The sequence below is a fragment of the Triticum urartu genome, chromosome 5A (genome assembly GCF_056163025.1).
Source record: "Triticum urartu cultivar PI428250 chromosome 5A, HENAU_Tu73, whole genome shotgun sequence".
Classification (NCBI taxonomy): Eukaryota; Viridiplantae; Streptophyta; class Magnoliopsida; order Poales; family Poaceae; genus Triticum; species Triticum urartu.
This window is the reverse complement of record NC_141877.1, coordinates 13,358,972-13,371,290: the sequence shown is the minus strand read 5'-3', so window position 1 is coordinate 13,371,290 and position 12,319 is coordinate 13,358,972. Positions and strand designations below refer to the sequence as shown.

The following is a 12,319-nucleotide window of genomic DNA, read 5'->3' as shown; positions in this document are numbered from 1 at the left end:
CAGATAAGAATCCTCTCGTTATCAAGGTGAGGGCGATGCGTAAGGCGACTGGGGGGGGGGGGGGGGGGGGCGACCGGCGGGGTGACCGCGGGGCCGACCATCGGCGGGTGGGGGGACCGGTTCTGGGCTCTCGCCGACGCCGACCAGGATGATGGGGACGAGGAGGAGGATGCAACACCGCCTTCGCCGATGCCTTCCGATCATCTGTGCGAGTTTTTCAATGCCGGATATGATGAAGATGAGGTGGCGACGACGGTCGACAAAATCTTGCCTCCCGATGATCCGGCTAGGGTTGGGCTTCACGCGGGAGATAAGAAGGAGATGCTGCGCCGTGTTGTTCATCGGAGAACGGCGGCGACGGCGATCCGGCCATGGAAGGGCCCCCTACCTAAGGTAAGTATTTGATTCGGCTCGACTCGTGGATTACGGTGACGCGAAGAAAGAAACCACGCCGGGCAGGGCCTAGATCGGCGCCGGAGGTGACCGTGGCGGCGACGCCGGCGATCACGGCGTCCCAGATCCGGGCGGCTCGCCAGGAGCGTTTGAAATCGCTCCTGGGCCGAAGTGGGTTGATTTCGGATGGTGGGCCGCAGAGTATCATTGGGCCAGCACTAGTGCAGAAACGAGCAATAGCACTGGTTCGTAAGGCCCTTTAGTGCCGGTTCGGTAACCGGCACTAAATTGTGGGCACTGAAGGCCCCCCCCTTTAGTACCAGTTCAGCACGAACTGGTGCTAAAGGGCAATCATGTGGCACGAGGCAGCTTCGTGCGCGCATAGGACATTAGTACCGGTTGGTAACACCAACCGGTACTAAATGTTTGGGTGTGTTTTGGTTTTATTTTTTATTTTTACTTTAATTTTTTGTTTTCAATTTAATTTAGTGATTGTTTTACATTATAATGAGTTGTTAAATCATTAGGTGAATGTACCGCAGATTAGTTTGACTGGATGCATGAATCCTAGCTAAGTCATCAAGTATATGTCATATCCATATTATATATACTTGATCACCTAATTAAGTGATCGAGGTAATATGGATATGGCATATACTTAATCACTTAGCTAGAATCCACCCAGTTGAAACTAATATGCAGTTTCTTTCATAAATGATATAATAACTCATCATCATCATTATATTAATATAAAAACTCTTGCATCATATACATCATCACCAACGGTTTTCATAGCAAAGATATCATCGAGTTCAACATGGTAATGATATTATAAGCGTTCATAACACCACAAAAGCAAATCACTCTTTGAGATTAAGTTCAGGACAAAGAACACAGACATGAGAGGACAAATACTAAGAGCATGAACTAGCTAATTAATCTCTCCTGCTGCTCTCTCTCAGGTAAAATAGCATAGAACATGTATAGCTTTGCTGATTCATCATATTGGAGCATGCAGATGAACCTGTCTCCTAATCGTGGCTTGCGCTTCTGATTGCTGCCCCCTAGTACTTCTCTGTGATTGTTCACAATTTTGCTCCAGTCTTTTACCATTAAGCATTCCTCGCTATTAGAAATCCTGAATGCACTAAAGTGCATTGTAGAATATCTTGGCCGTAAGCTAACAATATTCATGGTACCTTTAGTCTCGATCCAATCAGGCACAACATTCATCGGGAGTCCTTGTTGAAGAACATCGTTTAGTAACATACTTAGCAATGAAGTTTAGCTTTAAAAAATAATGTATGCAAAAGATGCACTGAGGAGAAATAGTAGAAATCTTACCATCTTTCCTAAATATATGTGACCGTAGTTCAGTACGAACACTATTGGTCGCACGTTTTGAGTACTAACATTTCTAAGTGCAGGAAAGAAATTTGTCATGACAGCATCAAGATCCTCAAGCCATGAAATATAATGACTTGTCTCCTCGTAGTTTAGTTCAGCCCCGGGACAGTGGACGGTCCTGTCTACCAAGCGCCGGACATGTTTGCTTGATTGGAAATAAGCTGTCAATATAAATTGAGATCTATTAATTATTCAACTGGTTCAAATAATCTCATATGGAAGACATAAATATGGTTGAGAAACTCACATAATGGTAGAACTAGAGGCGTCTGCACATCGACCCAGATGTCTCTATTACCTTCAATATCATCTTCCGGACGAATATCAAAGGTGATAACCATATCAGGCTCAAATGCATAAGCCTTGCATAGTGCTTGCCAAGTTTTGCATTCAAAATATGTGTATGTGTCTGCATTGTATAATTTGACGTTGAAGGTATAACCATGCTCGGTCTTCAAGTAAACTCTTTTTACCTCCATAGTTTCGTTAGGACTGAAACCTATCTTATTCAAGACAAAAATTCTTGCATGGCAGGGGATACGCTAGTAGAATAGTGAAAAATTAAAATTAAAAGTTGAAGCAAATGAAGCATAAGTCATGCTTAATTATGAAAAAAGACTTGTCGTTGTGACTTACTGTATCCACTTCGAAGTTCTCATCCAGCTTGATGCTGAAGCGTCTATCATCAACTAGAAAATTTCTGCCGCACAGACCGCGCTGGTCTTCGCAGTATTGGCACATAATGAAATCGTGTTCGTCGTCAGACGACATTCCTATGTTCATAGGTGAAACATTAAACACTTATTAGTTCTATTAATTCAACTAGTTCTATTAATTCAACTAGTTCAACTAATTAATTGAACTAATTCAACTAAGCACTTACGAAAAATATACCTAATTAATTGAACTAATTCAACTAACTAGTTCAACTAATTAATTCAACTAATTCAACTAAACTAGTTCTATTAATTTTCTTACTAAAAATAAGGTAGCTAGTTCTATATAATAAAATGTTAATTAGATAATGAAATCTCATATAACTAAATTAAATATATATCTAACATATAATTTATATCTAATTCATCTAACATTTGACATTAATATCTAACATATGTTCATATATAGGTGAAACATTAAACACTTACTAGTTCTATTAATTCAACTAAATAAACTAGTTCTATTAATTCAACTAAGCATTTACTAAAAATAAACTAGTTCTATTAATTTCTTACTAAAATAAAGTAGGTAGTTCTATATAGTAATATTTTGATTAGATCATCAAATCTCATATACCTAAATTTTCTTACTAAAAATAAACTTGTTCTATTAATTTTCATACTAAAAAATAAACTAGTTATATTAATTCAACTAGTTCAAATCTCATATATATACCTAATTAATATCTAGCTATACTAATTCAACTAGTTCAACTTGTTCAAATTCATCTAAAATTGACATTAATATTTAACATTTTTTTCCATATAATTCATCTAACATTAACATTCTAACATTATTATCTACGTAATTTATCTAATATTAATCTAAACAACAGAAAATAGAAAATAAGTAAAAACAATGTGTGTGTGTGTGTGTGTGTGTGTGTGTGTACGAGCGGGGGGCGGCGGCGTACGGGCGGCGGCGGGCGATGCGACGGGGACGGGCGGCGGGCGAGGCGGCGGCGACGACAGTGATGGGTGGCGGGGGCGACGGCGGTGACGGCGACGACGGGTGGCGGGGGCGACGGCGGTGACGGCGACGACGGGTGGCGGGGGCGACGGCGGTGACAGCGACGACGGGCGGCGGGGGCGGCGAGGGCGGCGCACGATGGGCGACGGGCGCGGCGAAGAAGTTGGATCGAGAAGAAGTGGTGGTCGATGAAACTGATTTTTTCGTAAGTGCCATATATATAGGAGGGGTCTTTAGTACCGGTTGGAGCAACCAACCGGTACTAAAGGCCAATTTTTGCCAGGCCAAGGGGCGGGAAACGGCCTCTTTAGTACCGGTTCGTGCCACGAACCGGTACTAAAGGCCCAATCATTAGTACTGGTTGGAGCCACCAACCGGTACTAATGGTTGTGCGCTGCCACCGGCAGTGCACAATGTTTAGTCCCACCTCGCCGAGCGAAGGGCAGCCGCACATGTTTATAAACCCAGCCGCAGCCGCTCCTTCGAGCTTCTCTATATAGCAGTCTTCTGGGCCTAACTAGGGCGCGCTGCCCTGTGAGTCCGCTGGCCCTTCTGGGCCTGCATTTGCACACCCTAGGTCTGGCAGGCCTACTGGGCAGCGCCTCAACAAATTTTTATATAGTTTTTTCTTTTCTGCATTATTTATTTTCTTCTATTTATTTTTGAGTAATTTTTTATATAGTTTTTTTCTTTTCTGCATTATTTATTTTCTTCTATTTATTTTTGAGTAATTTTTTATATAGTTTTTTCTTTTCTGCTTTTTTTATTTTCTTCTATTTATATCCGAGTAATTTTTTGTGACCCTCTCTACTCTGATACTCCGAAATGATAATAGCATTGCAAGTTTCAACATTTTTAGAATTCATTTTGTAGTGATTTTCAATTTCACGGTCATTTAGCTCTCTAAACAATTAGGTAAATGACCGAAAAACAACAAATGATGTCAGAACATGTTGGAAATTGATGACGTCGCTTTGAATGTTGCATACTGAACACAAAAGAATTCCGGAGTTCAAATAAGTTTAAAAAAGATTGAAGTGCCCGTGTAACAGATGAGTTCTCGTCCGAAACCCTGATACTCCGAAAGAGTTTGTCCAGTTTGTACACGAAGTGCGTCCAGTTTTTGTCGTGACCCTCTCTACTCTTTCGCACATGCTATGCGGGTGAAATGATCATACCATGCCAAGTTTCAACATTTTCAGAATTCATTTTGTACTGATTTTCAATTTCACGATCATTTAGCTCTCTAAACAATTAGGTAAATGACCAAAAAACAACAAATGATGTCAGAACATGTTGGAAATTGATGACGTCGCTTTGAATGTTGCATACTGAACACAAAAGAAGTCTAGAGTTCAAATAAGTTTAAAAAACATTGAAGTGCCCATGTAACAGATGAGTTCTCGTCCGAAACCCTGATACTCCAAAAGAGTTTGTCCAGTTTGTACACGAAGTGCGTCCAATTTTTGCCATGACCCTCTCTACTCTTTCGCACATGCTATGCGGGTGAAATGATGATACCATGACAAGTTTCAACATTTTCAGAGTTCATTTTGTAGTGATTTTCAATTTCACGGTCATTTAGCTCTCTAAACAATTAGGTAAATGACCGAAAAACAACAAATGATGTCAGAACATGTTGGAAATTGATAACGTCGCTTTGAATGCTGCATACTGAACACAAAAGAAGTCCGGAGTTCAAATAAGTTTAAAAAACATTGAAGTGCCCGTGTAACAGATGAGTTCTCGTCCGAAACCCTGATACTCCGAAAGAGTTTGTCCAGTTTGTACACGAAGTGCGTCCAGTTTTTACCGTGACCCTCTCTACTCTTTCGCACATGCTATGCGGGTGAAATGATGATACCATGCCAAGTTTCAACATTTTTAGAGTTCATTTTGTAGTGATTTTCAATTTCACGGTCATTTAGCTCTCTAAACAATTAGGTAAATGACTGAAAAACAACAAATGATGTCAGAACATGTTGTAAATTGATGATGTCACTTTGAATGCTGCATACTGAACACAAAAGAAGTCTGAAGTTCAAATAAGTTTAAAAAACATTGAAGTGCCCGTGTAACAGATGAGTTCTTGTCCGAAACCCTGATACTCCGAAAGAGTTTGTCCAATTTATACACGAAGTGCGTCCAGTTTTTACCGTGACCCTCTCTACTCTTTCGCACATGCTATGTGGGTGAAATGATGATACCATGCCAAGTTTCAACATTTTCAGAATTCATTTTGTAGTGATTTTCAATTTCATGGTCATGTAGCTCTCTAAACAATTAGGTAAATGACCGAAAAACAACAAATGATGTCAGAACATGTTGGAAATTGATGACGTCGCTTTGAATGCTGCATACTGAACACAAAAGAAGTCCGGAGTTCAAATAAGTTTAAAAAACATTGAAGTGCCCGTGTAACAGATGAGTTCTCGTCCGAAACCCTGATACTCCGAAAGAGATTGTCCAGTTTGTACACGAAGTGCGTCCAGTTTTTGCCGTGACCCTCTCTACTCTTTCGCACATGCTATGCGGGTGAAATGATGATACCATGCTAAATTTCAACATTTTCACAGTTCATTTTGTAGTGATTTTCAATTTCACGGTCATTTAGTTCTCTAAACAATTAGGCAAATGACTGAAAAACAACAAATGATGTCAGAACATGTTGGAAATTGATGACGTTGCTTTGAATGCTGCATACAGAACACAAGAAGTCCGGAGTTCTAATAACTTATTAAAAATAAAAAAGAGGTGCAATGCTGGTTAATTTGCTTCAAGCCTTTCGGAATAGTGTAGACTGCACTGCACATAGCTCAGTGCAATCTATGCTATTCCGAAAGGCTTGAAGCTAATCAACGTGCGGGTGAGCATTGCGCCTCTTCGTCATTGTCTCTGCACTCACGGCTTATAAACCGCTCATAATGCCTCTCTCATGGCGAGGTGGGACTAAAAATCAGCTTACTAAGAAACTCTAGTACTGATTCATGCCATGAACCGGTACTAAAGGTCTTCGTGGGGCCCCAGCCTGACCACAGCCGCACTGGCCTCATTAGTACCGGTTCGTGGCATGAACTGGTACTAAAGGTTGCCCACGAACCGGTACTAATGATGCCCGCCCGCCTAGCCATTGGAACCGGCACTAATGGTCACATTAGTGCCGGCTCAAATTCAAACCGGCACTAATGTGCTTCACATTTGACCCTTTTTCTACTAGTGCAGGGACTGTTGGGTATGTGGCCCAGACAAACCCGGTCCAGATCGATATCGTGAGGGACGACACATGCATCGTGGTTCGATTGACGTTGCCGTCTCCCTCCTTGCGCCCTAGGGTTTTCCAGCAAAGGAGACCTCGACTTCGTTCTTCTACGGTTGGTCGCGCTCGGCGCATCCCTCCCCTTAGGGCCATGGCGGGCCGCGGTGCAGCTCCGCCACCGAGGAAAAAACCAGCCGCGCCAGCCAAGACTGGCCGCGCCAGGGGAGCGCCGCCGCCGGGCGCTGGCAGCGGCCGTGGTGCTGCGCCTCTGCCGGCCCCAGGCTCCAGCCACGGAGGTGTGTTGCTTGTGCCATCTATGGCAGGGCAGGGAGCTATGGTGGTCGGTGGGGTGGCCAATGCGGCGGCGGGTCACGGCGGTCCTCGAACACCGACGCAGGGCTCGACGGTGTTGCCTGCAGTCGGGCGAGGTGGGCCGGCTAACGGTCCTCGACCATCGGCGCCCGGCCTGGCTGGGGTTGCCGCTTCGGGCCAGGGTGGCGCGCCGCCCAGGCCACCTACACCGAGGAGCCTGGGAGTGACACCAGGCCAGCTACCTCGGGCGGCCCCGCCGCCTCACTATGTCGCCTGGCCGACGCAGAATTGGGCTGCACCGGTGCAGATGCAGGCACCGCCGCCGCAAACCACGGGTGTTGGAGGTGCTTCTAGTATGCCCCGAGGTCAATGGGGAGGTGATGGTTACGGTGCATATGGGGATGGTCAACACCGTGGCTCCTCGTCGACCGGTGGTGGCCGTGGATATGCTTGGCAGAGTAATGGTTCGGCGGAGAGACCTTTTCTAGGTCATACGGGTGGTTTTGTTGAAGGGGCGTCTGGCCCGGGGTATCAACAGCGGGGTGGTTTCCGCGGTCATCGTGGTGGTCGAGGTGGTCGAGGTGGCCGGTTCCGTCCACGATGGCCTCCTCCGCCTGTTGTTGTCGAGCAAACGGCCGCTGTCGGGACTGCCGAGGAGCCGGTGTTGTCCGGTCAGGCTATGGATGTGGTGACGGCGCTCGCTAATGCTGAGTTACCCGGGAATGAGACCATGGGGTCAGTGTCAGTGGAGGCGACAGATAGGGCTGATTCGGATAAGGCGTCCAAGTGGGCGTGCAAGAAGTAGAAAATGTTGGGCTATCGTTGTGGAGACAAGGGTCATTTTATTGCTGAGTGCGTGGCTGAACTATGTGATACTTGTGGCAAGCCGGCACATGATTTGGGGGAATGTCCGCTTTTGCGTGATCAGGCACCGTCTCTTATGATGTATGGAGTGTATTGTGCTGAACTCACGTTCTTCGAGTCTCCTAATGAGGGGGAGGCTCCTGACGAGACCCAAAGCATGACCACTGGGATTGTCAAAGTTACCAGAGGAGAGGTCTCTGAGGCGCAGATTGTGCAGAGGCTGAAGGAGTTAGCTCCCGATGACTTCCAGTGGGAGCTCGTTAGTCTCGAGGCAAAGTTGTTCAGGGTTGAGTTTCCTTCGGTGGAGGATTTGCAGAGAATTCTGAGTTTTGGGATGTGCAAAGTGCCGGGTATAGATTATATCCTCGAGTTCCATGAGTGGAAGAAGGTCGAGCCTCAGGGTAAGTCTCTTACTCAGGTTTGGCTGCGTTTTTCTGGGGCTCCCTCGAAGCTGATGCAGAGTGCTAGGGTCGTGGCTAGCTTGGGCATTATGGTGGGGAAAACTGAGAGAGTGGATATGGCTTTTACCAGAGCTCATGGGGTAGCCCGACTGCTGGTTAGTGTTCTGGATATTGAGTTCCTGCCTGATGTGGTCAAGTGGACATATCGAGGCCAAATTTTTAATCCCGTGATTGAGTTTGAGGATGAGAGTCTGTTCGCCGAGGCGGCTAACGGGACTGATGTTGATATGCACGAGGGAGATGACAGTTCGAGTGCTAAGGAGGCACCGGTCGATGGTTCTGGACGAGAGTTGTCCAATGGACTGGGGTCCGATTCTCAGACGCCCGGGGATGGGACGGTACCACCCTCCTCGGTGCCTATGACTGCTCTGAGATTTGGGTCTTTCGAGCCTGCTTCTGCACCTCCGAGACTTTGGAGTGATCGGGTGGAGTCTGACGAGGTTTTTGAGCACGCATTACCTGCTTTGGATTTTGAGGATGCTGTGAGCCCCGTCCTTGGGGCATCGTCGATCTCGGTCAGGGGAGAGGAGGAGGAGTCTAGGAAGGTGGCCACTCCCTCTCATACACAGCACATTGACTCTCCTCAGGACGAGGTTCCGGTGGTGGAGGTCTTACCTTCGGGAGGGGGTCCGAGACAGGTGGCCTCGGCTATCTCTTCTTCTTTCGCGGTGCCGGAGCTGCAGGGGCGGTTCCGCCTTCTAAAGGGGGCTCGGGGCAGGTGGCCCCGACGCCCTCTTCTCTTCTCGCGGTGGACGAGGTCTCACCGGTGGCGGTCTTACCTTCGGGAGGGGTTCCGGGGCAGGTGGCCTCGGCACTCTCTTCTCCTCTCGCGATGCCAGAGCTACAGGTGGCGGCTCCGTCGTCTAGAGGTGGTTCGGGGCAGGTGGCCTCGGAGCCCTTTTCACTCGGGGCGCCTAGGGTGGCCGCCCATCCTATGGTGGGTGGGGAGTTCGGGCAGGTGGCCCATGCACTCCCCTCCCCCGGTGCGTTGCCGTCTCTGTGCTATGGGGCGTAACCGACGTCGGCGGCGCCTTCGAGCGCCCAACCGCTTTCAGGCGTTCCCGCTAGTTCGTCAATGGAGGGCGACCGACTGCGTGTTTGGGGTGAGGCAGGAGGCCCCATCCCGAGCAGGGTCACCCGGGAGGAGGTTATTATGTTTGGAGGGATTCTGGATCTGGTCTCTGAGGGGCAACGGTTGAGCTTCCGTCTCCAGGATCAGCCGGAGGTTGACGACATACAGCAGCGGTGCGCCATGAGGGCGACCAATCTTCGTGACGTTGAGGTCATGATACGTCTCCAACGTATCTATAATTTTTGATTGCTCCATGCTATATTATCTACTGTTTTGGACTATTGGGCTTTATTTTCCACTTTTATATTATTTTTGGGACTAACCTATTAACCGGAGGCCCAACCCAGAATTGTTGTTCTTTTTGCCTATTTCAGTGTTTCGGAGAAACAGAATATCAAACGGAGTCCAAACAGAATAAAAACTTCGGGAACGTGATTTTCTCACCGAACATGATCTAGGAGACTTGGGCCCTGCTCCAAGGAACAAAAGAGGCGGTCACGAGGGTGGGGCGCCCCCTAGGGCGCGCCCCTTGCCTCGTGGGCCCCTCGGTGCTCCACCGACATACTCCTTCCTCCTATATATACCTACGTACCCCAAAACGATCAGAACAAGAGCCAAAAACCTAATTCCACCACCGCAACTTTCTATATCCACGAGATCCCCTCTTGGGGCCTGTTCCGGAGCTCCACCGAAAGAGGGCCGTCATCACGGAGGGCTTCTACATCATCCTAGCCCCTCCGATGAAGTGTGAGTAGTTTACCTCAGACCTTCGGGTCCATAGTTAGTAGCTATATGGCTTCTTCTCTCTCTTTGAATCTCAATACAAAGTTCTCCCCCTCTCTTGTGGAGATCTATTCGATGTAATCTTCTTTTTGCGGTGTGTTTGTTGAGACCGATGAATTGTGGGTTTATGATCAAGTCTATCTATGAATAATATTTGAATCTTCTCTGAATTCTTTTATGTATGATTGGTTATCTTTGCAAGTCTCTTCGAATTATCCGTTTGGTTTGGCCAACTAGATTAGTAGTTCTTGCCATGGGAGAAGTGCTTAGTTTTGGGTTCGATCTTGCGGTGTCCTTTCCCAGTGATAGAAGGGGCAGCAAGGCATGTATTGCATCGTTGCCATCGAGGATAACAAGATGGGGTTTATTTCATATTGCATGAATTTATCTCTCTACATCATGTCATCTTGCTTAAGGCGTTACTCTGTTTTTAACTTAATACTCTAGATGCATGCTGGATAGCGGTCGATGAGTGGAGTAATAGTAGTAGATGCAGAATTGTTTCGGTCTACTTGTCACGGACGTGATGCCTATATACATGATCATGCCTGGATATTCTCATAACTATGCTCAATTCTGTCAATTGCTCAACAGTAATTTGTTCACCCACCGTAGAATACTTATGCTCTTGAGAGAAGCCACTAGTGAAACCTATGGCCCCCGGGTCTATTCTCATCATATCAATCTCCATCACTTTAATCTTGCTTTGCTTTTTTACTTTGCTTTTACTTTTTACTTTGCATCTTTATACCAAAAATACCAAAAATATTATATCTATCAGATCTCACTCTCGTAAGTGACCATGAAGGGATTGACAACCCCTAATCGCGTTGGTTGCGAGTAGCTATCGTTTTGTGCAGGTACGAGGGACTTGAGCGTGGCCTCCTACTGGATTGATACCTTGGTTCTCAAAAACTGAGGGAAATACTTACGCTACTCTGCTGCATCATCCCTTCCTCTTCAGGGAAAACCAACTCAAGCTCAAGACGTAGCAAGAAGGATTTCTGGCGCCGTTGCCGGGGAGTCCATGCAAAAAGTCAACATACCAAGTACCCATCGCAATCCCTATCTCTCGCATTACATTATTTGCCATTTACCTCTCGTTTTCCTCTCCCCCTAATTCACCCTTGCCGTTTTATTCGCCCTCTCTCTCTCTATCCTCCCTCTCTATTTACCTCTTTTGCCCGTTTGCTCTTGTTTGCTTGTGTGCTAGTTTGTTTGCTTGTCGTCATGACTAGTCTCATATCTTGTCCGTTGTCTCCCGAGAGTGAAGTTCTAAATTTTAAACAAAGGGAGGGAGAAAATCTAAAAGATGCTTGGTATAGAATTTGCAATGCTCAAAATAGATCTACCAGGAAGCAATCTACCTTAGTTCTTCTCCGCAATTTTTATGTAGGTGTTAATCCTTGGTAAAGATATATCCTCGATACCATTACCGGAGGGAACTTCTTGGGTAGCCATACTTTTGATTCTTATAATGCTATGCTAAATTTATTTGGCTCACCACCTCTTTTGGTTAATGGAACCATGTTAACTTTGGAGCATGTTATGCAAAGACTTGAAATTATTGAAAATAAAGTTTCTACTATTGAATCAATTGAAAATCTAGATAAAAAGATCCACAATCAAATTACTCAATATGGATCTAAGGTAGGAATGACTTTGAAAAATATTAAGGAAAAAGAACCCATAGTTAATGAGAGAATGAACTTAGATTCTACTAGAATTGATAAACTTGAGGGTATCGTTACAAACTTGGGAACCGCTTTTTCTTCCGTAAAGAATACTCCAAGTCCTCCTACTAAAATTGCCAAGCTTATGCATGTTCCTAAAAATAAGGGTGAATCATCTAAGGAAACTGCGGATCTTAAATCTGTAAGTATTCATCCCAATCTTTTTGATATCATTAAGGAACCAATTGCTACACATGAATTTTTTTGATCTTGTGCCTAAAAGTTTAATAATCACTAGAAAGAAAGAAATTCCTAAGGGAACAGATGCCTCATCGAAGAATTGCCTACCAAAGATGGCAATACCTAGATCTATCATCGCTTTTATGCCTGGCTAGGGGCGTTAAACGATAGC

The 12,319-nt window shown here is 45.6% G+C and overlaps 1 pseudogene; it reads left to right on the top strand.

The window, feature by feature from the left end:
• Positions 1 to 6,893: 6,893 nt before the first annotated feature.
• The window catches only part of LOC147967481 (uncharacterized), a 37,481-nt pseudogene continuing 32,055 nt past the window's right edge, over positions 6,894 to 12,319 (top strand).